The 26,304-nt window shown below is 33.5% G+C and overlaps 1 pseudogene; it reads right to left on the bottom strand.

The window, feature by feature from the left end:
- Positions 1-25,683, bottom strand: part of LOC115514971 — a 158,160-nt pseudogene extending 132,477 nt beyond the window's left edge.
- Between the last annotated feature and the right edge of the window lie 621 nt (positions 25,684-26,304).

The following is a 26,304-nucleotide window of genomic DNA, read 5'->3' as shown; positions in this document are numbered from 1 at the left end:
TCCTTCTCAAAAAATAATTTAGTGTGGAGTAATCCCAATAATCTAATTGAGTTTACATCTCAGATTATGCTTTCTTGATTGATCTAGTAAACATTGCACAATAGTGATGTGGCACTTTTTTACTCCTGATCTTAAAGAAACTGCATCCAAGATGTTCCATTAACTATATTGTGAATTACTCAACTTTAGTTGAGTAATTTCTATAATTTGGTTCATTTATGCAATGAATTATTCAGAGATATAGATTTAATCTAGACATATAAACATTCCTGACAGTATATAATCTCTTAAATTATGGTTTGTATTAATTTCCTATTGCTGCTATAACAACTTACCACAAACTTTGTGGCTTAAAACAAATTTATTATCGTTCAGTTCTGGAGGTCAGAATTTTAAAATGGCCCACCTCAGAAAACATGAATAGACACTTCTCTAAAGAAGACATCCAGATGGCCAACAGGCACATGAAAAGATGTTCAGCGTCGCTCCTTATCAGGGAAATACAAATCAAAACCACACTCAGGTATCACCTCACGCCAGTCAGAGTGGCCAAAATGAACAAATCAGGAGACTATAGATGCTGGAGAGGATGTGGAGAAACGGGAACCCTCTTGCACTGTTGGTGGGAATGCAAATTGGTGCAGCCGCTCTGGAAAGCAGTGTGGAGGTTCCTCAGAAAATTAAAAATAGACCTACCCTATGACCCAGCAATAGCACTGCTAGGAATTTACCCAAGGGATACAGGAGTACTGATGCATAGGGGCACTTGTACCCCAATGTTCATAGCAGCACTCTCAACAATAGCCAAATTATGGAAAGAGCCTAAATGTCCATCAACTGATGAATGGATAAAGAAATTGTGGTTTGGGGCGCCTGGGTAGCGCAGTCGGTTAAGCGTCCGACTTCAGCCAGGTCACGATCTCACGGTCCGTGAGTTCGAGCCCCGCGTCAGGCTCTGGGCTGATGGCTCAGAGCCTGGAGCCTGTTTCCGATTCTGTGTCTCCCTCTCTCTCTGCCCCTCCCCCGTTCATGCTCTGTCTCTCTCTGTCCCAAAAAATAAATAAACGTTGAAAAAAAAAATTTAAGAAATTGTGGTTTATATACACAATGGAATACTACGTGGCAATGAGAAAAAATGAAATATGGCCTTTTGTAGCAACGTGGATGGAACTGGAGAGTGTGATGCTAAGTGAAATAAGCCATACAGAGAAAGACAGATACCATATGGTTTCACTCTTATGTGGATCCTGAGAAACTTAACAGGAACCCATGGGGGAGGGGAAGGAAAAAAAAAAAAAAAAAAAAAAAGGACGTTAGAGTGGGAGAGAGCCAAAGCATAAGAGACTGTTAAAAACTGAGAACAAACTGAGGGTTGATGGGGGGTGGGAGGGAGGGGAGGGTGGGTGATGGGTATTGAGGAGGGCACCTTTTGGGATGAGCACTGGGTGTTGTATGGAAACCAATTTGTCAATAAATTTCATATATAAAAAAATAAATAAATAAATAAAAAGAAAAATAAAATGGCCCACCTGAGTAAAATGAAGGTGGTATTTGGACTCTTCTCTATTGGAGGCTGTAGGTGAAAATCCATGTGTGTGTGTGTGTGTGTGTGCGCGCGTGCGTGTGTGTTTCAGCTTTTAGAACTTACTTGCGTTTCTTGGCTCCTGGCCCTCTTCTATCTTCATAGCCAACAATGAACGGTTGAGCCTTGCTTACATCTCAAAGTTTTATAAAGTCCCTGTGATTGCATTGGACATACCAGATAACTCAGGATAACTTGTTTATCCTGAGGCCAGCTAATTAATAACCTGGATTTTTTCTATAACTACTACCTTCCTTTTCCATATAAGATGACATATTCATAATATTCATAAGTTTTGAGAGTTCGAATTTGGACAAAGATCTTTGGAGGGCCATTATTCTGCCTACCTCATAGTTCACATTATGGCTTTCATCTCTCTCTCTCATATATATATATATATATATATATATATATCCTTTCATATATCTCTCATCTCATATATGTAGGTATATCATATATGTCATATATATTTCACCTCATATATATCACGTATATCTTATATATGTATACATCTATACACACACACATATATATATATGAAAAATAGAAGAGACAGAAAGAACCAGGGAGATGGACATGAAGAGATATTTATTATAGAGAATTATCTTCTACAGCAGTTGTGAAACTAATGTAACATTATGTGTCACCTATACTCAAATTAAAATACATAAATAGATAAATAAATAAATAATTTTTTAAATGGAAAAAATAAAATGCAGAAAAATATTTTAATAAGTATAGACTATGTAGCACAATAATAGAAATCTATGGAGACAAAGTGATGCAGAGTCAGTGATAGTATCTACCACACACACAGTGAAAGGCATAGCCTCAATAGTGATTAAAGATATCCGAAGTAAATTGACAGTTATACATGGGTACATACACGAAGATTAAAAGTGTTGGTGATGATGTAGAGAAACAGAACCTTTAACATTTCTGGTTAGAATATGTATTTATAAGCATTTTTAGAAAACAGTTGGACTTTACACACTCTGCATATCAGTTACCTATTACTACATAGTAAGTCTCCCCAAACTCTGTCTTAAAACAAAAATACTCATTTATTATCTTTTGGATTCAAGTGTGATTTGGCAAGATTTTGCAGACATAGTGTCTGGATAATCTCAAGGTTTTTTTCACTCATGTTTCGTGCCTGGACTGAAAGTGCTAGGAACTAGAAAGTGAAGTGAATAGGAACTAGAAGTGAAGTGAATATATATATATATATATATATATATATATATATATATATATAAAGTTTTATTTATTTTGAGAGAGAGAGAGAGAGAAAGGAGGGAGGGGCAGTGAAAGAAGGAGAGAAAATCCCAAGCTGTTTCCACACTGTCAGCACAGAGACCTGTGCAGGACCTGAACTCACCAACCATGAGATCATGCCCTGAGATGAAGTCGGACCCTTGACCGCCTGAGCCACCCTGGCACCCCCATTCCTCTTTATCTTAATTAAGCCTCTCTCTATAATCTCTCTAGCATGAAGATTTAGAGCAAACAGAATTCTTACATGTCAGTTCATAGTTCTCACATGCATACTCCAAAAGAAAGAACTAGGTAGATATCATATTGCCTTTTATGATCTAACCTCAGAAGTCACAGCAGAATTTCTAAGACATTCTATTTGTTGAGAAATTTTCGAAAGTCTACTCATACTCAAGGGAAGGGAATCTATATTCTCAAGTGGGATTGGTCAATGTCATGTTTTGAAAATACCATCTACCACAATCTATAATCAAGTAAGTCACTCCTAAGTATACAGTCATCAAAAATCTATGTCCACTATACCAAGTAAAATGTGATAATATATTTGTCATCACATTCAAATAGGAGAAGCCTTCTTGAACTATAAGAAACACAAAATATGTCATAATAATAGCACATTTAGCCACATTAAAACTATAACCTCTCCCACTAAAGTAAATAATATTAGCTAAATAAGCCAGGATGGAAAAAAATAAAATATAATTTATTCTTTGACATCCAACAATATAAAAGTTTGGTAAATATAAAATATTCAGTGAATATATACGAATATGGTGTAGATTATTATAAGCAGGGTGTAACTAGCATCTTAAGGCTCATATTTCCCACTTCTGAGTATGTGAATCTTAAAGAACTCCTGAAAACATTGGCAAATATGATATAAATATCAAGTCTATTTTTATGTTTGTGTCAAGACAACAAAAACAATCAGTTAATCAATCAAAACGCTGCCATGGAGGCTTCATATGTATGCAAAAAGACATGAACAAGAATGTCCATTGCAAAGTTGTTTGCTGTAGCAAAAGAACTGAAAAGAAAATTAAAGGATATTTAAAATATGATATAATACAAAGACTAATAAAAACAATTAGAAATAAATGCGCCCATTTTTTGTTCATGAATACAGAGAATCACAAAAATCCTGACTAAAGAAGAGAAGTTTCAAAGGGTAACCAGTGTAAAGATCATTTATGTAAATTTTGAAATAAATAACAGTACTGTTAATTATAAAACAATACTGTATATTAAAATTATTAACGCCCTCTTGAATCTTTTTCCCAAATTTTATTGAAAAATAACTAACATACATCAATATATAAGTTTAAGGTGTACAGCATGATGGTTTGATTTACATATACTATGAAATTATTTCCACAATACGTTTAGTTAATATCCGTTATCTCATATAGATACAATAAAAAGAAAAGAATTCTCCTCGTGATGAGAATTTTTTTTTAATTTTTAAAGGTTACTTCTATTTTTTTAAGTTTATTTTAAGAGGAGAAATAGAGAGAGAGAGAGAGACAGAGACAGAGACAGAGAGAGAGTGTGTGTGTGTGAGAGAGAGAGCAAGGGGAAGAGCACGGAGAGAGGGAGAGAGAGAATCCCAAGCAGCTTCTGTGCTGTCAGCAAGAAGTCCAATGCAGGGCTCGATCTCACAAACTGTGATGTCATGACCTGAGCCAAATCTAGAGTCATTAGCTTAACCGACTGAGCCACCCAGATCCCTGATGAGAAAATTTAAAAACCTAAACACATCGGTTTTCTCTAATATCTACTCATCAGATAATGTACATCTGTCTTATGAATGGCTATTACATATTTGTCTACAGTTTTCTCCTCTTTCCAATAAAATTACAACTCTTCAGTGAGGGATACTCAAGGACTGTACTTTAATCAACATTTAATGGGTGAATTTAATTAAATTGATATAGAATTTTTTAAAAACTACAGTTATCCAGCTTTATGTACACTGAAATGACAGATTTATTTTTATTATTACCTTTCTACCAGAAGTTAACACATACACATGACTTACTCTATTATTTACACACCAACTTTTTATAATGTGAACACAGAATTAAATAGAATATCTATAAAAGTAAAAGAGGTATAGCAGATTCTGTGTGTGGCGAGAGCCAGTTTCCCGGCTCATAGATGGCCATCTTCTCAATGTGTTTTCATGTATGGTAGAAGGGGAGAGGGCTACACTTTCATGACCAAAGTACCTCCTAAAGGCCACACCTCCTTATGCTATCACATTGTCAATTAGGATTTCAATATTAATTTGGGGGGAACACAAACATTCGATCAATAACACAAGCACTTGAAATAAGAAAATGAAATATGAAGCATCAAGGAACAGTCATTTCAACATAATTGTAAAATTATCTGAGTAAGTGAACACAGTAATTTTTAAGTTTTTAATCTCGCCTACGTTTCTAACTCTATGACTCTGTAATTGTATTTGTTTTTTGCTTTTTTCCCATGGGCATTTTTTTGGTGGTTTCTCACTACTATATCTGCCAGAATTTTATAGATATCCTTGTTTATATCAATGAATTGAGTACCAGTTCAAAGGTTTATTGCAATTTAAAGATTTTCTACCTTAATTTTTGCTAGGTTCTCCTGGTACTTTCTAGTCCCTGAGGTCAGTAACTCAATGATGGACATTCAGACACATTCAATCTCTGGAGTCCTTACTCAGTGCTGTAACCTATGAACAAAAGCAACTGTTGTTACTTGTAACTGTTCGTTACACATGGCATTCTCTCTGTGTGTGAGGTGGAATGGTACTTGTTCTGCTAAAGCTACTGTAAAATATACATTTTTCCCCGAAGAGATTACTCCCACTTTTTAGTTTTGAACCCTTGAGTTGATTTTGCGTCTATCACTGGCACAACACTAGTCTTATCTACCTCCAATCCCATAACAGTGTTCTGTGTGCATATTGCTGTGTGGTTTCCTTCACTTGTTTATAGATTTTCTCTTTTTTCTATCTCTCAAGGATTTTCCCAATTCTCTGGACAATTGGTATACATTATGCTGTTTCCCAAACTTGTTGACTTAACATTTATAAAAAATATGTTTTCTCATTTTATGATGTTTGAGCTGGCAGACCTGTGTTTAGATGACTGTTTTCTCAGTCTCTGATTTAGAGTTTATAAGCGATAAAAAATATATACATTCTCCATGTCATCAAATATTCTTATAGAATATCAATTTTAAAAAATATTTGGCTATAAAATAACCAACTGTACTAAATAGTACATATTTTATTTAATCAATCTTCTATTATTAGATTTGATATTCTATCTGAACAGTTTTATAATGATTCAAATAAATTATTCTATATAAAACTTTGTGAAAATTTTAATTGTCCATCAGAATAAATGCTTAGCAGCAGAAATGCTGAATCAAGTATATAAGCCTCCGAAAGTATTTAAATACATATTAGGTAGGCCTTTATGTTCTTAATTCTGAGAGTATCTCAAATGTTATAATTTTGTATAACATTTTAATTACAGTTATTAATTACTATGATTTGATTATTAACTTGGAAGATATGAGATAAATATTTATGGGAATGTTCCCTTAACCATCTAGTTATTTTATGTGTTATTTTCTCACTTACACTATTTAACACCAAAAATACCCCAACACATGCAAACACACACACAAACACACACACACATTGTGTTCTCAATGTTTGACATCAATTCTTCTTGACATCAATTCTATTTTTATCCCAGTCCTGTTTAGGAAAATAATATTTTCCTATTCTCTTTGGTTCAATTTTTTTAATGTTTTAATTGTTTTTAAGAGACAGAGAGAGACAGAGTATGAATGGGGGAAGGTCAGAGAGAGATGGAAACACAGAATCTGAAGCAGGCTCCAGGCTCTGAACTGTCAACACAGAGCCTGATGCAGGCTCTCCGATGAACCATGAGATCATAACCTGAGCCAAAGTCAGACGCTTAACAGACTGAGCCACGCAGTCATCCCTCATTCTCTTCGGTTTAAAATGCCACACACAGGGGCATCTGGGTTAAACGTCTGACTTTGGCTCAGGTCATGATCTTGCAGTCCATGAGTTCAAGCCCCACATCAGGTTCTGTGCTGGTGGCTCAGAACCTGGAAACTGCTTTGGACTCTGTGTCTCCCTCTCTCTCTGCCCTTCCCCGTCTTGCTCTCTGTGTCTCCTTAAAAATCTAAATAAATACTTAAAAAATTAAAGAACAAAGGATTTCACATTTTGTTTACCTCATTCTCTGTCAAAATAGTTCTCTAGAAATTAACTATTCTCTTGTGAAAGCCACTATACTTAAGCAAATTTTCAACTAAGGAAAAAAAAAACCCACAGGCTATTTAGGGTGTCCCTAAATGCTACCTTTTCCCATTCTTCCCCTTTCTAAACCTATACTACTACCATTGATTTTCAATGGTTTCATGTGTCCCTCATTATAAAAGATCTGTATCAACAGTTTCAAAATGCTTTAAGGTTGGCCAATCTGAATATGTAGGAGATATGAATATGAATATGAATATGTAGGTAGAGGAGAAACTCTACCATATACCACAGCCTATATATTAAGCACTATAATTAAATATACAAAGAAGAATAAGGCACAGTTCTTGTTCTTAAGGACTTGAAAGTCTCACAGAGAAAAAAAAATAACCTTTGTGTGCTTGTGAGTACACAAAGAGACCAGTTATATACAGAAAGCATCATTGCTTCACAAAGCAACTACTAAATGAATAGATTTGAAAGAATGTACAATAATTAATTAAGCAAAATGAAAGGAAAAAGATATTTCAACAAAATAAGCAATTTGGTCCAGAGGACAGAACTGTGATTTAGATTGAATGACCTGGAAACTACTGAGTTTCTGAGTGTGGATATTATAAATGTCATTTTGAAACAAGACTGTATTATGAATATGAACAGATGAATGAGAATTAATCATTGAAAGGTCTTCCATATTAGATCAAAAAGTTTGGGTTTTACTCTAGAGGCAGTTGGAAAATGAGAAAACTTTTGAATAGAAAAGCAACAGATACTACCTTTTGTTTTAGAAAGATGTTGAGCATGTAGGCAGGAAGAATCGATGAGGCAGATATGATGCAGCACCTGGGGCCACTTAACAAATCTGGCTGCAGTGGTCAAAGGAAAAAAGATGATAAAGGCATGAACCAGGATAAGAGTAGTGAGGAAAGAGAGAAAATATATCTTCCAGTTTTTAACTTTTTTATATATTTTTTATTTTTAATATCAAATTTATTGTCAAATTTGTTTCCATACAACACCCAGTGCTCATCCCAACAAGTGCCCTCTTCAATGCCCATCACCCACCCTCCCCTCCCTCCCACCCCCCATCAACCCTCAGTTTGTTCTCAGTTTTTAAGGGTCTCTTATGGTTTGGCTCCCTCCCTCTCTAACTTCTTTTTCTTTTCCTTCCCCTCCCCCAAGGTCTTCTGTTAAGTTTCTCAGGATCCATATAAGAGTGAACACATATAGTATCTGTCTTTCTCTATATGACTCATTTCACTTAGCACAACACTCTCCAGTTCTATCCACGTTGCTACAAAAGACCATATTTCATTCTTTCGCAATGAGAACTTTTTTATCTTTAAATAACATTGCTTCATTAAGGGAAAATCAATCGTTATTAGAGATGAAGACAGAGATTTTACTGCTTTGGGTCTAGAGAGATCTTCCCAGTACTGTGAATGGATAGCTGCTGACCATGCTTAAGAGCAGATTTTGAGGAGACTATCACTTGGGTACCACACTTTCAAGGAAGAAAAGAAAACAAAAGAAAATTTGTGAACATTATGAATTCATGTATGAAATAAGAAGGAATAGGAGTAGACATCAGTTTACAAGGCTTTTGATGATTGTCTCCTTTCTATTTTACCCAATATTCTGCATAACAGGGTATAGGGAAAGAAAGAAAATGCAAAAGAGAGTTAAGAAAAGTCTGCTTTGTTCGACAGACACATCAAATTCCAGATATTTTTAGTGAATGTTTTTGTCAAATTCTTATGGAACTAGCCAAGGACTAATCCCTTCAAATTATGAGATTTGTTTTTCATTTATATTAACATAAGAATTTTTCAGCCAACCCTAAAGGCTTTTAACTTGGCTGGTAGTCCACAAGTCCATCACCATGTATATTTAGATGGATTTTTCTCTTGTGTCAATTAAAGAAAGAAACCATGAACTCACCTGGAACCAAATGATTACTGTTAATATGTATGCAAGAATGGATTGGAATCCATTCTTACTTTGATAAATCTTTCTATAATACTATTTGAATTATTTGGCTGCAAACCAGGACAAAGTGTAAAGGAAAGCTGTTAAGTTTTTAAGAGGGATTTTTCCCCTTTGCAATTTGATAATTATAGATTTTTCTTTTAATTCCAAATACTTCCACACTGCTTTTTCTTGGCAGTGGAAGATGTTAGCTATTTCTCAAGGGTACTGCTGTGCTCTTTTTCTGGAGCACTTTAAATGATAAAAACACAATAACAGGTTCAAAGCAAGGGCTAACTTCGCTAATTCTCTGAACATATTACAGTGTTAAAGACCCAGATGTGGGAATGAACCCTTCAAGTGCCAGCTCTTCAAGTGAACTGATCTTTTGGATCCTGGCCTTAGGAACACTACACTTATCCTCTATTTTTATTCTATGTTGATGTTAAATATGTAACAACCTCGGGAATGTGATCAATCTAAATAATAGCTCGTATAGGTTGGAAGAGATTGGATACCTGTTCCCTTTACAGTCTGTTCACCATATGTGATGGTTTCATTATAGTCCTTTGACTATGCCCTAGTGTAATGTGAAATGCCAAAGGATGGGATTTTTTTTTCCAAGTGGAAGATAGAAACAAGTTCAAGACAAGATACTGTTTTACTATATTTAATTAAAGCATATATTGTTTAGGTTGGTTTTAGAGAGAAAAAAAATAACATTTATCAGTTTTCCAAGTTTATCATATAAGAAAAATATAGAGGATGGAGAAAATATGGTTAAGGAGAAAATTTCAGAAATTTAGGTTAGAATATTCAGAAAACAAAAAATAAAACCAGGAAAGACCTTCAACTATTTGGGGAATTAATATAAGAAATATATCTAAGGCATTACGCAAATTCATGGAAGAAAAATGAGAAAAATTAACAGTTTCCATTAACACAGGAAAGGAATACATTATAACTTAGAAGAAAAATGTCTACAAAGCTGAAACAAAATTCTGGAAAATATCTCTGAGGATTTAAAGTTAATTATCCCCAGATTTCTCCAGGAGAAAATATACAATCACACATTTTTGATAGTTTATCTCATAATTTATATGAAAATAAAGCCAGTTAACAGATGATTCATGCAACTTTTTTTCATTTCTCTGATTTAATATATTAACAATGACATAATGAAACATTTTCTAGAAATTTCCCATGATCACATTTGTTTACTTGATTAAAGTCTTCTACTGGGACACTACTGACTCATTTGTTTTCTATATAGTAGCCAACCGAGTATTGAGTATTTACTAACCAAATTGTTACTGGAATAAGTAAATGGGTTCTACCTGATTCATCTAAGGCTCACTGACAGAAGGGGTGAATAGAAGACCCACAGATGTATTTTCACATTGAATAGACTGCAACTATCCAATTTACCTATAAATCTAAAAACAGAAAGAAGAAATCCAGAAATATCCCTGTAATATCTATTTTCCCTTTCCTCAATAGTTGTAATAAATTATATAAAATAGACAAAATTTGAAGATGTATAAAAAATTTACCTTTGCATATAATAACATGATTGACTTGCTACATTTGCAGTCACTTACTAATCAAATAAACATTTTTCATTGAAAGCTATTGAGACATTATGCTCTCCAAGCTCTGGACCATGGTCTAAAGATCATTTCTATTTCAAAAACATATGTAAATTATTAATTCAATTGCAAACAAACCAATTTAAGCAATATTTTGAATAAACTATAAATTCATAGAATTTTATTTACAATAGAAACTCACATCTAGGAAGTTTTTCATGACTGCGTGATTAACCTACATGTCTCTACAAAAATTGATGGATATTGCTGAAGTCCTCTTGGGGTAATTTCCAGGAGTTTTTTTTTATCCTATCTCTACCTGAAAGAACATAGGACTTGTTAATGTTTATTTATATATTTTGAGGGGAGGGGCAGAGAGAGAGAGAGAGAGAGAATCCCAAACAGATTCTGTGCTGTCATCAGAGAGGCTGACTGGGCTGGATCTCATGAACTGTGAGATCATGACCTGAGACAAAATCAAGAATCAAATGCTTAACCAAATGAGCCACCCTGGCACCCCTGAAAGAAAATGGTTTTAACCATTTTTAATTATCAATACAATATATATATGTTTTTAAAAATATTGGAGCCCCTGAGTGGCTCAGTCAGTTGAGTGTCTGACTCTTGATTTCAGCTCAGGTCATGATCCTAGGGTCATGGGACTGAACCCCACATTGGGTTCTACTCTATATGTAGAGTGTGCTTGAGATTCTCTTTCCCTCTGCCCTTCTTCCCCTCTGACACATTCTCTTTCTCTCTAAAATAAAAAAAAATAGATATTACACAAAGGCTAATACAAACAAAAATAAAATTCTCTCTCATCACTAAATCTAAGTTTAACTCAACTATTTCCTGAATGCATTGACTTGAGATCTCTAAAAATTACACTTACTCTGGAAATCTCTTCTTATAAACTCTAATCTATGCATTAGTTTATTTATTTTTATTAATACATTTTATTTATAAATTTATTTTTATTAATATGTAATACATATACATAATCAGAAAGAATCAAAGATTAACAAAAGCTCATAATAAAGGAACAGAAATCTGCCTTACCATTTTCCAAACTCTCATGTTCTACATGATGTATTTCTAAATATTTCTTTTGAGAGTTAATTCTGATATTATTCTTGCTCTTATCTCATATTAATAGAATTAATTCAGCTTCTCATGATTAGGTCTATATGGTAGATTAGTTCCCATCTTTTTACTTTTAAAAAGTATATCATTCTGTACATTTGTATTTCATAATGGTTTCTTTTAGGCAATAGTTTGGTTCTATCTTTTCTGAAAATCCTTGATTTTATAATTATAATTATAGTATTTAGTACATTTTCTTTCAATGTCATTAACAATATGTTTGATTTTAAGACTACAATTGCACTATTTATTTTATTTTCATGTTCATTTTTTCCTATTTATTGCTGTTTTAATTAACTGCTCATTTTTCATTATGCAGTTCTCCTATTTTGAGTCAAGCAATATAACTCTTTAATTTTTTTTAATTTTTTGTGGTTTTCTAGATTTGCTATATACATCTTTAATTAACATGTATTACCCTAATATAATTACCTGATATTCCCTTGTTTTTTTTTTCCCCCTTTGTCCTATTTGTTGTTGTTATTGTTCTTGTTATTTTAGGTTTTCTGTGTGACCATCTTGTCTATTTTTGTATTTTGATCTTTTTCTTTCACAATGTAAGGTCTCCTTAAGTATCTATCATTCTGGATTACTGAAACATATTCAATGATGGGGCAATAGAAATTCTTCTATAAACATTAGGTAAAAAGGATTTGCCTCATTGGCTAGAAGGTTCTGCTTTTGAGTGTGGTTAGGTGACCTTCACTAAGGTTAAAACATATTTGGAGTCATTTGGCTGCTATAATTATTGGAGAGCACTATGAATAAAAACAGCTAACCCTAATTTAGTGCTTATAATATTCCTTTACATATAAGTATATTTGCCTCAATATTCTAATTTAATTCATATTTAATTCTAATTTAATTTATACCACTGCCCTAAGAGATAGGTATCAATATTTTCGCCCTTTCGATTGAAAACTTTTAGACTAATTCTATGAAGTGTGGCAGGTGCCAGACATTCTTATGTGTAGGAAAATCTTCTTTGCTCTCTACCCAATCTTTTAGTTATTTTTTAATTTTTTTAATGTTTATTTATTTTTGAGACAGAGAGAGACAGAGCATGAACGGGGGAGGGTCAGAGAGAGAGGGAGACACAGAATCCGAAGCAGGCTCCAGGCTCCGAGCTGTCAGCACAGAGCCCAAAGTGGGGCTCGAACTCACTGCCGTGAAATCATGACCTGAGCCGAAGTTGGACGCTTAACCTACTGAGCCACCCAGGCGCCCCTCTACCCAATCTTTTAATTGGTCTTCTCCAAATGCTATTCCTCCTCTGCAATTAAACTTTTTTTTGATAAAATAGATAAAAATTGAAAGTTGATAAAGTTAATTACATAAAGGTTTTTAAAATATGCAACTCAAAAGTTAATGTGCAGTGCATAAACAACAAAATATATGGGAGAAAATATTTATATTTAAATACTTATATATATAAAATATACGGATATGCATGCAATATATATGGTATACATGGATACATACATGTGCATGCAATATATATATACTATACATATGTACATATATGGTGACAATGACCAAAAATCTCATTTATAATTATGCAAATATGTATTAAAATCTCCCTTAAACATATTAAAAATGTTCAGTCTCACTGACAGTTAGAAAAATACAAATGTATAACACAGTGAGACACCACATCTTCCTTAACAGATTGGCAAAAATTAAGATGTTTTATAGCATATTATTTTGAGAGGGTTTGGGGCAACAGGGACTCCTATATTGCTGATAGGCATGCAAACAGGTGCAACTATTTTGGAAATAAATTTAGGAATATCTAACAAAACTAATATGTATTTAATTTTTGATTCAGGCATCCTGCTTTTGGGAATTTATCCTGAAGGTATATATGCAACAATATAAAAATGCCTATGTACCACATCATCATTACAACATTGCTTGTAATTATAAAATGCTGGAGATAAACCAAATGCCCATTCTTTGAATTGTTGAATAAACTATGGAAAAGGAAGATTTTATTTTCATAACTTCTGGTAAATACAGTTGATCCTTGAACAACATGAATTTCAACTGTGTAGGTCCACTTATGTGCAGATTTTTTCAATAAATATGGTGTGATACTATAAATGTACTTTTTCTTCCTTATGATTTTATTAATGATATTTCTTTTCCCTCACTTTATTGTAAGAATGTATTTATATAATACATATAACAAACAAAATATATGTTGATCAACAATTTCCGTTATTGTTAAGTCTTCTAATCATCAGTATTTTTTATTTTTTTAGCATAAAAGTTCTGTACATGCTTTGTTAGATTTGCAAAAAAGTAATTTTTGAAAGATTGTAGATGATATTATATTTTTAATTTTGGTGTTTATGTTTTTGTTCCTACTATATGTAAATATCATTTATTTTTTAATGTGTATTTTTATTTCACAACCTTGCCTAACTCACTTATTAATTCCAGTTTTTCTTTTTTTGTAATAATTTGGAATTTACCATACCAACAATAATGTCATTCTACAACTAGGAGCATGTTTTTTTTTTTTTATTTCTGATATGTATGCCTTATATTCCTTGCTTTGCATTATCGCTCTAGCTGGAACTTTTAGTAATATGTTGAGTAAGAGGGGTGAGAGTGAGCATCCTTTTTGTGTTCCTAAACTTAGGGAGAAAGCATTCAGTCTATCATCAATAAGTGAGATGTTGGCTATAGGTTGATGATGGGGGTCGTTTATCAAATTTAGAAGGTCTCTTTCTCTTCCTATTTACCTGACAGTAAGTAGGAAACAGTCAGTATCAATCATTATCAGTATCAGTCATTATCAGTATCAATCATTAATTGATACTGAATTTTTTCTTACCTTTTTTCTTTATTGGTTGATATGATCATAAAATTTTTCTTCTTTAGCTTATTAGTATTCTACTACATGGATTGATTTATTCCAGGAATAAATCCCACCTGTTCATGGTGTATACTTTTTGTACCTTACTGAATTCTATCTGCTAATATTTTGTGAAGAATTTTTGTGATTCTATCCATGGAGGATAATGGTCTGCAGGGTTGGTTGGTTTGTTTGTAGTGTCTTTGGTTTTGGTGTCAGGGTAATGCTAGCTTCATTAAATGAAATAGGAAGCTTTCCCTCTTCTTCTCAAGAAGATTGTGTAGAATAAATGCTGATTCTCTTTAAGAGTTTGGTAGTGTTCTCCACTCAGTGGGGATGGAATCCCAGCAATTGACTTGGCCTTTTCTAGCACAACAGCTAAGCTGCTCTACCTTTGATAGGCTGCTCTTTTACTGATCCTTTCGCTAAAAGAAACAGTCTTAGGGTTGTGTTTTTTTTTTTTTTTTTTTTGTCTGTATCTGTTGGTGTTTCCTGCTTGCCAGCTTCTTCAACTCCAAGTTTGATATACATGAGGCAAAAAGAAAACATGGGAGACTCATCACTGTTCTGTTCCTTAGGTCCTCGTGTCCCTAGCCAGCTCTTTCCTTACATTTTTGAAAATATGTATGTGTGTGTGTGTGTGTGTGTATGTATATATATATATATATATATATATATATATATATATATATATATGTGTTTTTTTGGTTGTTTTTTTTTTTTTTTCACATGATGAGAGGATAAGGAAAGTATGTCTATTCTATCTTTCTGTAATTGGAAATCTCACTCCTTCCAGAGTTTTAAATGCAAAATTTTAAAACTGACAACAATCTGTTCTAGCACATATGCTAATTTAACTTTCAAACCTTTCATCCCAATTACGATAAATGCTTGAGTCAAATTTAAACATAGATTATAATACTCAAAATAGAGTGCTCAGCCAAAATATCAGTCGATTATATGGTCAAGGGATTACGTGAACAAATACTTCCGATCCTTTCATACAATAAAAACAGTATCCGAAAAATAAAAAGACTTGAGATTCAAGAAACAGAAGAATTGATTTAGGAGAGCCATAAAAAGAGATACAAAAAGATAATCAAGAATAATAACTGTGGGGTAGATGCCTGGGTGGCTTAGTCAGTTAAGTATCTGATCTGATCTTGATCTCACGGTTGGTGAGTTCCAGCCTCACTTCAGGCTCTGCACTGACAGCGTGGATCCTGCTTGAGACTCTCTTTCTCTGCCTCTCTCTCTGCCCCTCCCCTGCTCATGCTCACTCTCTAAGTAAATAAATTTTAAAAAATTTTAAAAAAGAATAATAACTGGGTATCAGACTTAATTTAAAAGAAGAATAAGGAGTTAGAAAACTATGTATGTTCCCACTTGAAAAAATATTAATTCCCTATTAATATACTATGATTAAGAATTTGAATGATTTCAGTACAAACTGCAGGCATAGTATAATAAGTACACATTAAAAATTATGATATATTTACTCACATTCCTGACTTTTCCCCATATTTAAAGTTCTATTTTTGTTCACAAAGTACAGTTTTATGCCATACAATAGCACCTTATTATTTAGTTTTAGATTTGTGATTAAATTTTGCAAATAGTGTGATACATGCACAATATCATAAGCACTGATTATTGCAGAACTTATTTTAAGACCCATTAAAATAAGCAAAATATAAATATAAGGTACAAATCAAATTAAAATGAAATATTAGAATAATTTTGGACAAGAGTTTTTAAATAATAATACTATGAAGTTACATGTATTTAAATTTCCAGTGTAACAAATTGTAAAATAATGCCTTGAAAAAATGTAAAATACAAAGTAAAAGAAGAAATGAAAGATTTAATTTGCCTAATACCGAATAAAAATAATGGTAATAAAAAATACACCCCTATCCCACTTCTGACAAAGTCCTACATTTTTAGAAAATTTTATAGGATTGATCGGCCATGTTTGCTTCAAAAGAACATGTTGCCCCCAAATTGTGCTGTGTCATAGAATAAGAGAAATTTTACAGCTCATTTAATACTAGTGAAAAGTTAATTAACATTATTTAAATCAGCATGAATAAAACCTACATACACTATTATGAAAAAAATAATAAATAGAGCAATGCATATGGTTCAATTTCATTTATGTTTGAAAGCAATGTATGTTAAACTATTTTTTAAGCAAAAAAATTTAAAAATATAGGAAAGGTTTCTTCTAGTGATAAGATTAGGCAGGCAAGTATTGGTATGTTCTATTGCTTAAGTTGGTGTTGGGTACATAGATGCTCAATGCATTTGTGTTCTTTAATCTGAGCATATATATATTATACATACACTTATATAAAGATGTTATTTCTGAGTTTGATTTCAAGAACAGAAAAATTATTACTTTTTTTTTTTAATTTTTTTTTCAACGTTTATTTATTTTTGGGACAGAGAGAGACAGAGCATGAACGGGGGAGGAGCAGAGAGAGAGGGAGACACAGAATCGGAAACAGGCTCCAGGCTCTGAGCCATCAGCCCAGAGCCTGACGCGGGGCTCGAACTCCCGGACCGCGAGATCGTGACCTGGCTGAAGTCGGACGCTTAACCGACTGCGCCACCCAGGCGCCCCAAAATTATTACTTTTAACATAACATTTAATATGTATTTTTGCAGCATGTATGTGTGTGTGTGTGTGTGTGTGTGTGTGCGCTCGCGCACACAGAAATATCTGTATTAAACATCATGTTCAATATATATTGAAAAAGATTTGGAAAGCTATACATCAAATTTTGCCAGTGTTATACACAAGGTGTTGGAGTAAACACTGGGGATTCAATGAGAGAGCACTTTTGTTTTTGTTATTTAACTGTTTACATAGTGCTTAAACTATATTTATAATGACTGGATTTATTATCTTTTTTTCTTTTTCTTTTCTATTCAAATTCTAATTTAAATTCTATTTTGCTAACATGTAGTGTAATATTGGTTTCAGGAATAAAATTCAGTGATTAATCACTTACATATAACACCCAGTGATCATCATAACATGTGCCCTCCTAATACCCATCACCCATTAGATTTCTTTCTAATTTAAAAATTTTAAGAAAGAAACTAGTTTAAAATTACAAAAGTTAAAGAAATGAAGCTTACTTCCAAGCAAAGAAAATTTTCATTTTTCCTAGATGAAAATAAAAGTAAATTATTTCTTAATGAAATTTTAAGTATATAATAATATATTTTTCAATTTTTTAGTTCTTATGTGAGCTCGAAATGATTTCTAGAGAACTTAATAAATAGAAATTGATTTTAGTATTTATTTTTCCTTTGTCTTAGAGGAAAAGTATAGGAACATTATAAATCTTCACCAGTCATATACATGTAATATTAAACTTGGTCATTTTCTACTACATAATTTCTCATAGTCATTTGGAATTCTGGTCATATTCTTCAGTTCATCAGATATCTGTATTACTAAGGTAACTATTTACCAGAACATCTTTTAAAAAAGTCTCAATCTTCTGTGATATGCAAATACTACACATTGCTACTGCATGGTTTTATCCCCTTAAAGAGTATAATTCTTTCTCTAGTCCTTACAGCCCTTATAAATTAAGTGTATTTTCTTGTGTGTGTATGTTTGCCTTCTTTCTTTTCATTTAAGTCTGCTCTGCCCATTGTGTTCCTTCCTTTCCATATTTAACAAGAACCTCATGTAGTCAAAATATCTCAAGTACATAAAGCCTAACTTGTCTCAATTCTGTTATTAAAGAAAGAAGATATATCCTGTTATTTGTAATATCATTCCCCAAATACTTTTTTCTTTTATTATTATGTGTTTAGATCTAGTACTTCCTTTTCTTAAATAATTATTTTATTCTTATTGTTTCTATGACAAATAAATAAATATCTATATCTATATCTATCTATAATCTCTATTTACCTATGTATCTATGTATCTATCTATCCAAATTCAAAGGTTATAGTCATTGTTTTTATATCAGATTATGCAAAAGGGAGCTACAAATAATGGTCCTAAAAGGTAGAGGAGAAATAAACCAACAACTTAGGCAATATAAACATACATGTAATCTGTTTATAATTTGGATGACAAATAAATGAATTAAACTATACCTCTAAAATTTGTAGATTAGTCATACTCCCCCTAAAGTTATTCCAATAGATTGCTAAGCTTACTTTTAAAATTTTACTAAAAAACCCAAATATTTGCTGAAACCTACATTGTAGTCTAAAGACATAAAAGATTTTGTTGGATTACTATTGAAAAACTATTTTGTTACCCACGAACAATCTGGAGCAGAGCTAACTAATTATATTATGTAGGCACAATGGCCTAAAAAAAAAAACAAAAAAACCCAGCAGATACCAGATGGCAATAAAAGGGCAATTATCAATAACACAGCAAGAAAAAATTGTTCACATCAATTAAATCTATCAAACCAGTAGGAATTAAAATAAGTAAGTTAATTTGCATGCATATTCTACTCCCAGAAACATAAAAAGTTTAGATAAAATATCTATTGGTAGGCTTCCTGCAATACTCAAGATTGACATTCCATTTAAGCATATTGGCTGACAAAAAAGGTTTCTCATAGATTAAAAATTAGATTCCAATTAGTGTCTACTGATTTTTGTATGTTATGACTGGTAGAAGACTACTACTTGGCAGATAAGACCTACTGTGGTCAAAAGATAAAGATCACATACTCAGTATATTCTTGAGAATCTACTACCAGTATGATTAAGACCATGGCACTGCTTCACAAAAAACAAGTTTTCTCTCACTTAATGTCCACTTACTGCTATTTTCACAGTCTTCATCACAGTAGAAATAAACATTAAAAGAGTCTAAATGTTATATTTGGATTGCAATTTTCTGGGAGCAAAGTAAAAGCCATTTTTAAAAAGCCCATTTGGCAGCAGTTGATTAAATTCTGTTCCATCCATTATTTTAACCATGTAGACTTTGTTCTTTTTTGGTATGTTAACAGCATCTTATCATCTTCAGAAAATTTGTAGGAAAGAGATTCAATCTGGATAGTGGCTATACTTTCAGATTGATTGCCCTTTAGTTACTAGTTTAATTTCTGCTCACTTTCATAGGACTTTTGCTTTATAGAATTGTGTTTAAACTAGTCGACCAAAACAAGTTGAGCTGGAGAGAATATAAATGACCTTGTGCCTGACTGGTTTGGCTTAATACCTGGTCATTAACTAGACAGTTTGCACTGATATTCCAAGAATTATTATTTGGGAAGGTAATTTCCTTTCTCCTACCATCTGGTTTAGCAGGATATTTCAGCAAAGCTGAAATAACGTTACAACCAAAAATCTGTTATGTGGATGACTAACATTGAACATGATGAGGTCACAGACTTACTTCCAATCTAAAGTTTAGAAAATGTTAAAAGCTGTTTTCTACAGTATATGGTAACCTGGCTTAATATTTAATAAACAAAATAATTTCTAACCTACTCTACTAGTCATAGGATGAGGTAGTTTTATTGAAATCCTACATTATAGTGACAGTGTAGTTGGGTTTAGTCTTATAGTCTAGGCAAAATGTTTAAGGGCTATCACTAATCTACACAGTGGTTGAAGTGTTTATCTGCCTAAAATCTGAGATAATCCTTGTGGGTTAACTTTCCAGATGATTATTTTATGGACTTAAACATGGTAGTTACTCCACATTCAGAAAAGATCTGTTTCCTAAACAAGAGAGATTACAAAGCATATTTATAAAAATTACCTCAGTTTTCTCAATATCTCTTAGGAATATTTTGTTTTAATCTAGTTTAAAAACAGTTAGAAGACTGAAGCTCATAAAATTTAAAGAACTATCCAAATGTGTTTAACTTAAACGTGAGAAATCTAAGATTAAGCCATTAGATGTAAGACTGAAACACCATTAACTAACTTTATTTTGGAATCTTATTTGTGTTTATATGTTTTAACAGCAGAAAATAAGGTACATTGAATTAAAATTATTATTTATATTATTATTTGCTCAACAGAGACCTCTATGTGAATATTTATAATAGCTTTATTTGTTATCACCAAATACTAAAAACAAAAACAAAAACAAAAACAAAAAAACAAAGAGCTATCAACTGGTGAATGGTTAAGAAATTATAGTATATTCATCAAGTGGAATGCTACTCAGCAATAAAAAAAGAACTAACTACTGACAGACTCAATAAGATAAATAAATCAAATTCAAATCAGACTCAAAAGCCAAGTGCAAAGTCTAAATAGTATATGTTCTAAGTTTATGACATTTTAGAAAAAGGCAAAATTACAGGGACAGAAAACAAATCAGTAGAGTTCACAAGTTGGTGTGGGAGAAACAAATGAACTATAAAGAGGCAGAAGGGGATGTTTTTGCCATGAAGGCAATATTCTTTTCTTTTTTTCTCTTCTTTTAATTTTTTTGTTAAATTTACATTCAAATTAGTTACCATATAGTGCAACTTACCCATTTAGCCCATCCCCCCTCCCGCAACCCCTCCAGTAAACCTCAGCTTGTTCTCCATATTTACGAGTCTCTCCTGTTTTGTCCCCCTCCCTGTTTTTACATTATTTTTGTTTCCCTTCCCTTATGTTCATCTGTTTTGTCTCTTAAAGTCCTCATATGAGTGAAGTCATATGATATTTGTCTTTCTCTAATTTCACTTAGCATAATACCTTCCAGTTCCATCCATGTAGTTGCAAGTGGCAAGATTTCATTCTTTTTGATTGCCAAGTAATACTCCATTTATATATATATATGTATATATATACATATATATATATGTATATATATACATATATACATATATATATATACATATATACATATACACATCTTCTTTATCCATTCATCCATCGATGGACAATTGGCCTCTTTTCATACTTTGCCTATTGTTGATAGTGCTGCTATAAACATTGGGGTGCACATGTCCCTTTGAAACTGCACACCTGTATCCCTTGGATAAATACCTAGTAGTAAAATTGCTGGATCATAGGGTAGCTCTATTTTTAGTTTTTTGAGGAACATCCATACTGTTTTCCAGAGTGGCTGCACCAGCTTGCATTCCCACCAAAAATGCAAAGAGATCCTCTTTCTCTGCATCCTCGCCAACATCTGTTATTGCCTGAGTTATTAATGTTAGTCATTCTGACCCATGTAAGGTAGTATCTCATTGTGGCTTTGATTTGTATTTCCCTGATGATGAGTGATGATGAGCATTTTTTCATGTGTCAGTTGGCCATCTGGATGTCTTCTTTGGAGAAGTGTCTATTCATGTCTTTTTCCCATTTCTTTACTGGATTATTTGTGTTTTGGGTGTTGAGTTGGATTAGTTGTTTATAGATTTTGGATACTAACCCTTTATCTGATATGTCATTTGCAAATATCTTCTCCTATTCTGTCAGTTGCCTTTTAGTTTTGCTGATTGTTTCCTACACTGTGCAGAAGCTTTTTATTTTGATGAGGTCCAAGTAGTTCATTTTTGCTTTTGTTTCCTTTGCCTCTGGAGATGTGTTGAGTAAGAAGTTGCTGCAGGCAAAATCAAACAGGTTTTGCCTGCTTTCTCCTCGAGGATTTTGAGGCTTCCTGTCTTACGTTGAGGTCTTTCATCCATTTTGAGTTCAATTTTGTGTATGGGGTTAGAAAGTGGTCCAGGTCCATTCTTCTGCATGTCGCTGTCCACTTTTCCCAGCACCACTTGCTGAAGAGACTGTCTTGATTCCATTGGATATTCTTTCCTTCTTTGTCAAAGATTAGTTGGCCATATGTTTGTGGGTCCATTTCTGGGTTCTCTATTCTGTTCCATTGATCTGAGTGTCTGTTCTTGTGCCAGTACCATACTGTCTTAATGATTACAGCTTTGTAGTATAGCTTAAAGTCTGGGACTGTGATGCATTCTGCTTTGGTTTTCTCTTTCAGGATTGCTTTGGCCTTTCAGGGTCTTTTCTGGTTCCATAAAAATTTTAGGATTATTTGTTGTAGCTGTGTGAAGAATGCTGGTGCTATTTTGATAGGGATTGCATTGAATATATAGATTGCTTTGGGTAGTATTGACATTTTAACAATATTTGTTTATCCTATTCAGGAGCATGGAATCTTTTTCCATTTTTTTTCTGTCTTCTTCAATTTCTTTCATAAGCTTTCTATAGTTTTCAGTGTATAGATTTTTCACCTCTTTGATTAGATTTATTCCTAGATATTTTATAGTTTTTGGTTCAGTTGTAAATGGGATGGATTCCACGATTTCTCTGTCGCTTCATTGTTGATAGATAAGAATGCAACCGATTTCTGTGCATTGATTTTATATTCTGCGACTTTGCTGAATTCATGAATCAGTTCTAGCAGGTTTTTGGTGGAATCTTTTGGGTTTTCCATATAGAGTATCATGTCATTTCAAAGAGTGAAAGTTTGACCTCCTCCTGGCCGATTTGGATGCCTTTTATTTCTTTGTGTTGTCTGGTTGCAGAGGATAAGACTTCCAATAATATGTTTAATAACAGTGGCGAGAGTGGACATCCTTGTCTTGCTCCTGACCTTAGGGGGAAAGCTCTCAGTTTTTCCCCATTAAGGATGATATTAGCATTAGGTCATTCATATATGACTTTTATTATCTCAAGGATGCTCCTTCTATCCCTACTTTCTTCAGGGTTTTTATCAAGAAAGGATGCTGTATTTTGTCAAATTCTTCTTCAGCATCTATGGAGAGGATTATATGGTTCTTGTCCTTTCTTTTATTGATGTGATGAATCACGTTAATTGTTTTGCAGATATTGAACCAGCCCTGCATCCCAGGTATAAATCCCACTCGGTTGTGGTGAATAATTTTTTTAATGTATTGTTGGATACAGTTGGCTAATATCTTGTTGAGGATTTTTGCATCCATGTTCATCAGGGAAATTGGTCTATAGTTCTCCTTTTTAATGGGGTCTAGTCAGGTTTTGGAATCAAGGTAATGCTGGCTTCATAGAAAGAGTTTGGAAGTTTTCTTTCCATTTCTATTTTTTGGAACACTTTCAAGAGAATAGGTGTTAACTCTTCCTTAAATGTCTGGTAGAATTCCCCTGGAAAGCCATCTGTCCTAGACTCTTATTTTTTTGGCAGATTTTTGATTACTAATTCAATTTCCTTACTGGTTATGGGTCTGTTCAAATTTTCTACTTCTTCCTGTTTCAGTTTTGGCAGTGTATATGTTTCTAGGAATTTTTCCATTTCTTCCAGATTTCCCATTTTATTGGCATATAATTGCTCATAATATTCTCTTATTGTTTTTATTTCTGTTGTGTTGGTTGTGATTTCTCCTCTTCCATTCTTGATTTTATTTATTTGGTCCTTTCCTTTTTCTTTTTGATGAAAATGGCTACTGGTTTATCAATTTTGTTAATTCTTCCAAAGAAACAGCTTCTGGTTTCATTGATCTGTTCTACTCTTTTTTTGGTTTAGATAGCATTAATTTCTAGATTTTTAGATAGATTAATTTAGATAGATTAATTTCTAATCTTTATTATTACCTGTCTTCTGCTGGTTTGGGGTTTTATTTGCTGTTATTTATCCAGCTCCTTAAGGCATAAGATTAGGTTGTGTATCTGAGATCTTTCTTCCTTATTTAGGAAGGCCTGGATTGCTATATACTTTCCTCTTATGACTGCCTTTGTTGCATCCCAGAGGTTTTGGGTTGTGGTGCTATCATTTTCATTGGCTTCCATATACTGTTTAATTTCCTCTTTAACTTCTTGGTTAGCCCATTCATTCTTTAGTAGGATGTTCTTCAGTCTCCAAGGATTTGCTACTTTTCCAAAGTTTTTCTTGTGGTTGATTTCGAGTTTCATAGCGCTGTGATCTGAAAATATGCATGGTATGATCTCGATCTCTTTGTACTTGCTGAGGGCTGATTTGTGTCCCAGTATGTGGTCTATTCTGAAGAACGTCCCATGTGCACTGGAGAAGAATGTATATTCTGCTGCTTTAGGATGAAATGCTCTGAATATATTTATTAAAGTCCATCTGGTCCAGTGTGTCATTCAAAGCCATTGTTTCCTTGTTGATATTTTTATCACATTATCTGTCTATTGCTGTGAGTGGGGTGTTGAAGTCTCCTACTATTATGGTATTGCTATCAATGACTTTCTTTATATTTGTGATTAATTGATTTATATATTTGGGTGATTCTCCATTTGGCACATAAATGTTTATAATTGTTAAGTCTTCTTGGTGGATAGACCCCTTGATTATGATATAATGCCCTTCTGCATCTCTTGGTACTGTCTTTATTTTAAAGTCTAGATTGTCTGATATAAGTATGGCTACTCTGGCTTTCTTTTGTTGACCATTAGTATGATAGATGGTTCTCCATCCCCTTACTTTCAATCTGAAGGTGTTTTTAGGTCTAAAGTGGGTCTGTTGTAAACAGCATATAGATGGATCGTGTTTTCTTATCCATTCTGTTACCCTATGTCTTTTGATTGAAGCATTGAGTCCATTGACATTTAGAGTGAATACTGAAAGATATGAATTTATTGCCATTATGTTGTTTGTAGAGTTAAGATTCTGGTGACGTCCTCTGGTCCTTTCTAATCTTTGCTGCTTTTGGTATGTATGTATGTATTTATTTATATTTTCATCTTTTCTCCCCTCAGATAGTCCCCCTTAAAATTTCTTGCAGGGCTGGTTTAGTGGTCACAGACTGCTTTAATTTTTCTTTGGGAAACTTTATCTCTCCTTCTATTTTGAAAGACAGACTTGCTGGATAAAGAATTCTTGGCTGCATATTTTTCTGGTTCAGCACATTGAATATATCCTGCCACTCCTTTCCAGCCTGCCAAGTTGCCAGAAGCCAAGCTTTCCAACCAGCCTGATGGCAGGGCCCGGCGGTGGATGGATCGGCACTGCATGGCAGCCCACCGAAAGTGAAGCTTCTTGTATTCCTGCTTTTATGTAATTTGGCCTTAGCATTGGTCAGGGCAGCCCCCCTACCAATGAAAGTACCTGGGGATTTGTCGGTTGGAGAATTGCCCACAACAGGCCCCCCGGGAAAAGAACCACTGGGGAAATAAATAAGATTCCACAGGGAAATTATGCGGCCCTACATCCAGCCCTTGCCACCCCCTATAAAGACTCCTCTACGTAAAGGAAGGATAGCCCCATATATTTCCCAGCCAAGGAGGGGACAAACGGGTTCTAAAGCCCCACTCTGGCAACAAAGTGTTGCCAAATGTATCTATGGATACAAGTTACTCCAACCCCTAAGCCCACTTGGCCCCAGGAGGCATTCCAGATAATTATTGGACCTGGTAGGTTAAGGTACAGAATGGTTCATTAGTTCCTAGGTATACATTGTCTCTCTGGGAACGCATAAAGTGTGGGTTCCCAGGGCCCTCTTGGCTCCCTCCTGGCACCCCAGACCAAAGCGAATACCTTTGTTTCTTGTACTGCAAATGGTTCAAAGGAACAATTAAGAAGTCATATCCCTGTAAACGTTCCACTTGATGTGTTGAGAGATAGATGACTTTTCATGAAAATAGCAAATGCTTTATAAACAAACACAGATACATTATGAAAATAATATGAAGAAAT

Source organism: Lynx canadensis, chromosome B2 (genome assembly GCF_007474595.2).
Source record: "Lynx canadensis isolate LIC74 chromosome B2, mLynCan4.pri.v2, whole genome shotgun sequence".
In the NCBI taxonomy this organism is placed as follows: Eukaryota; Metazoa; Chordata; class Mammalia; order Carnivora; family Felidae; genus Lynx; species Lynx canadensis.
This window is presented reverse-complemented; position numbering and strand designations above follow the sequence as displayed.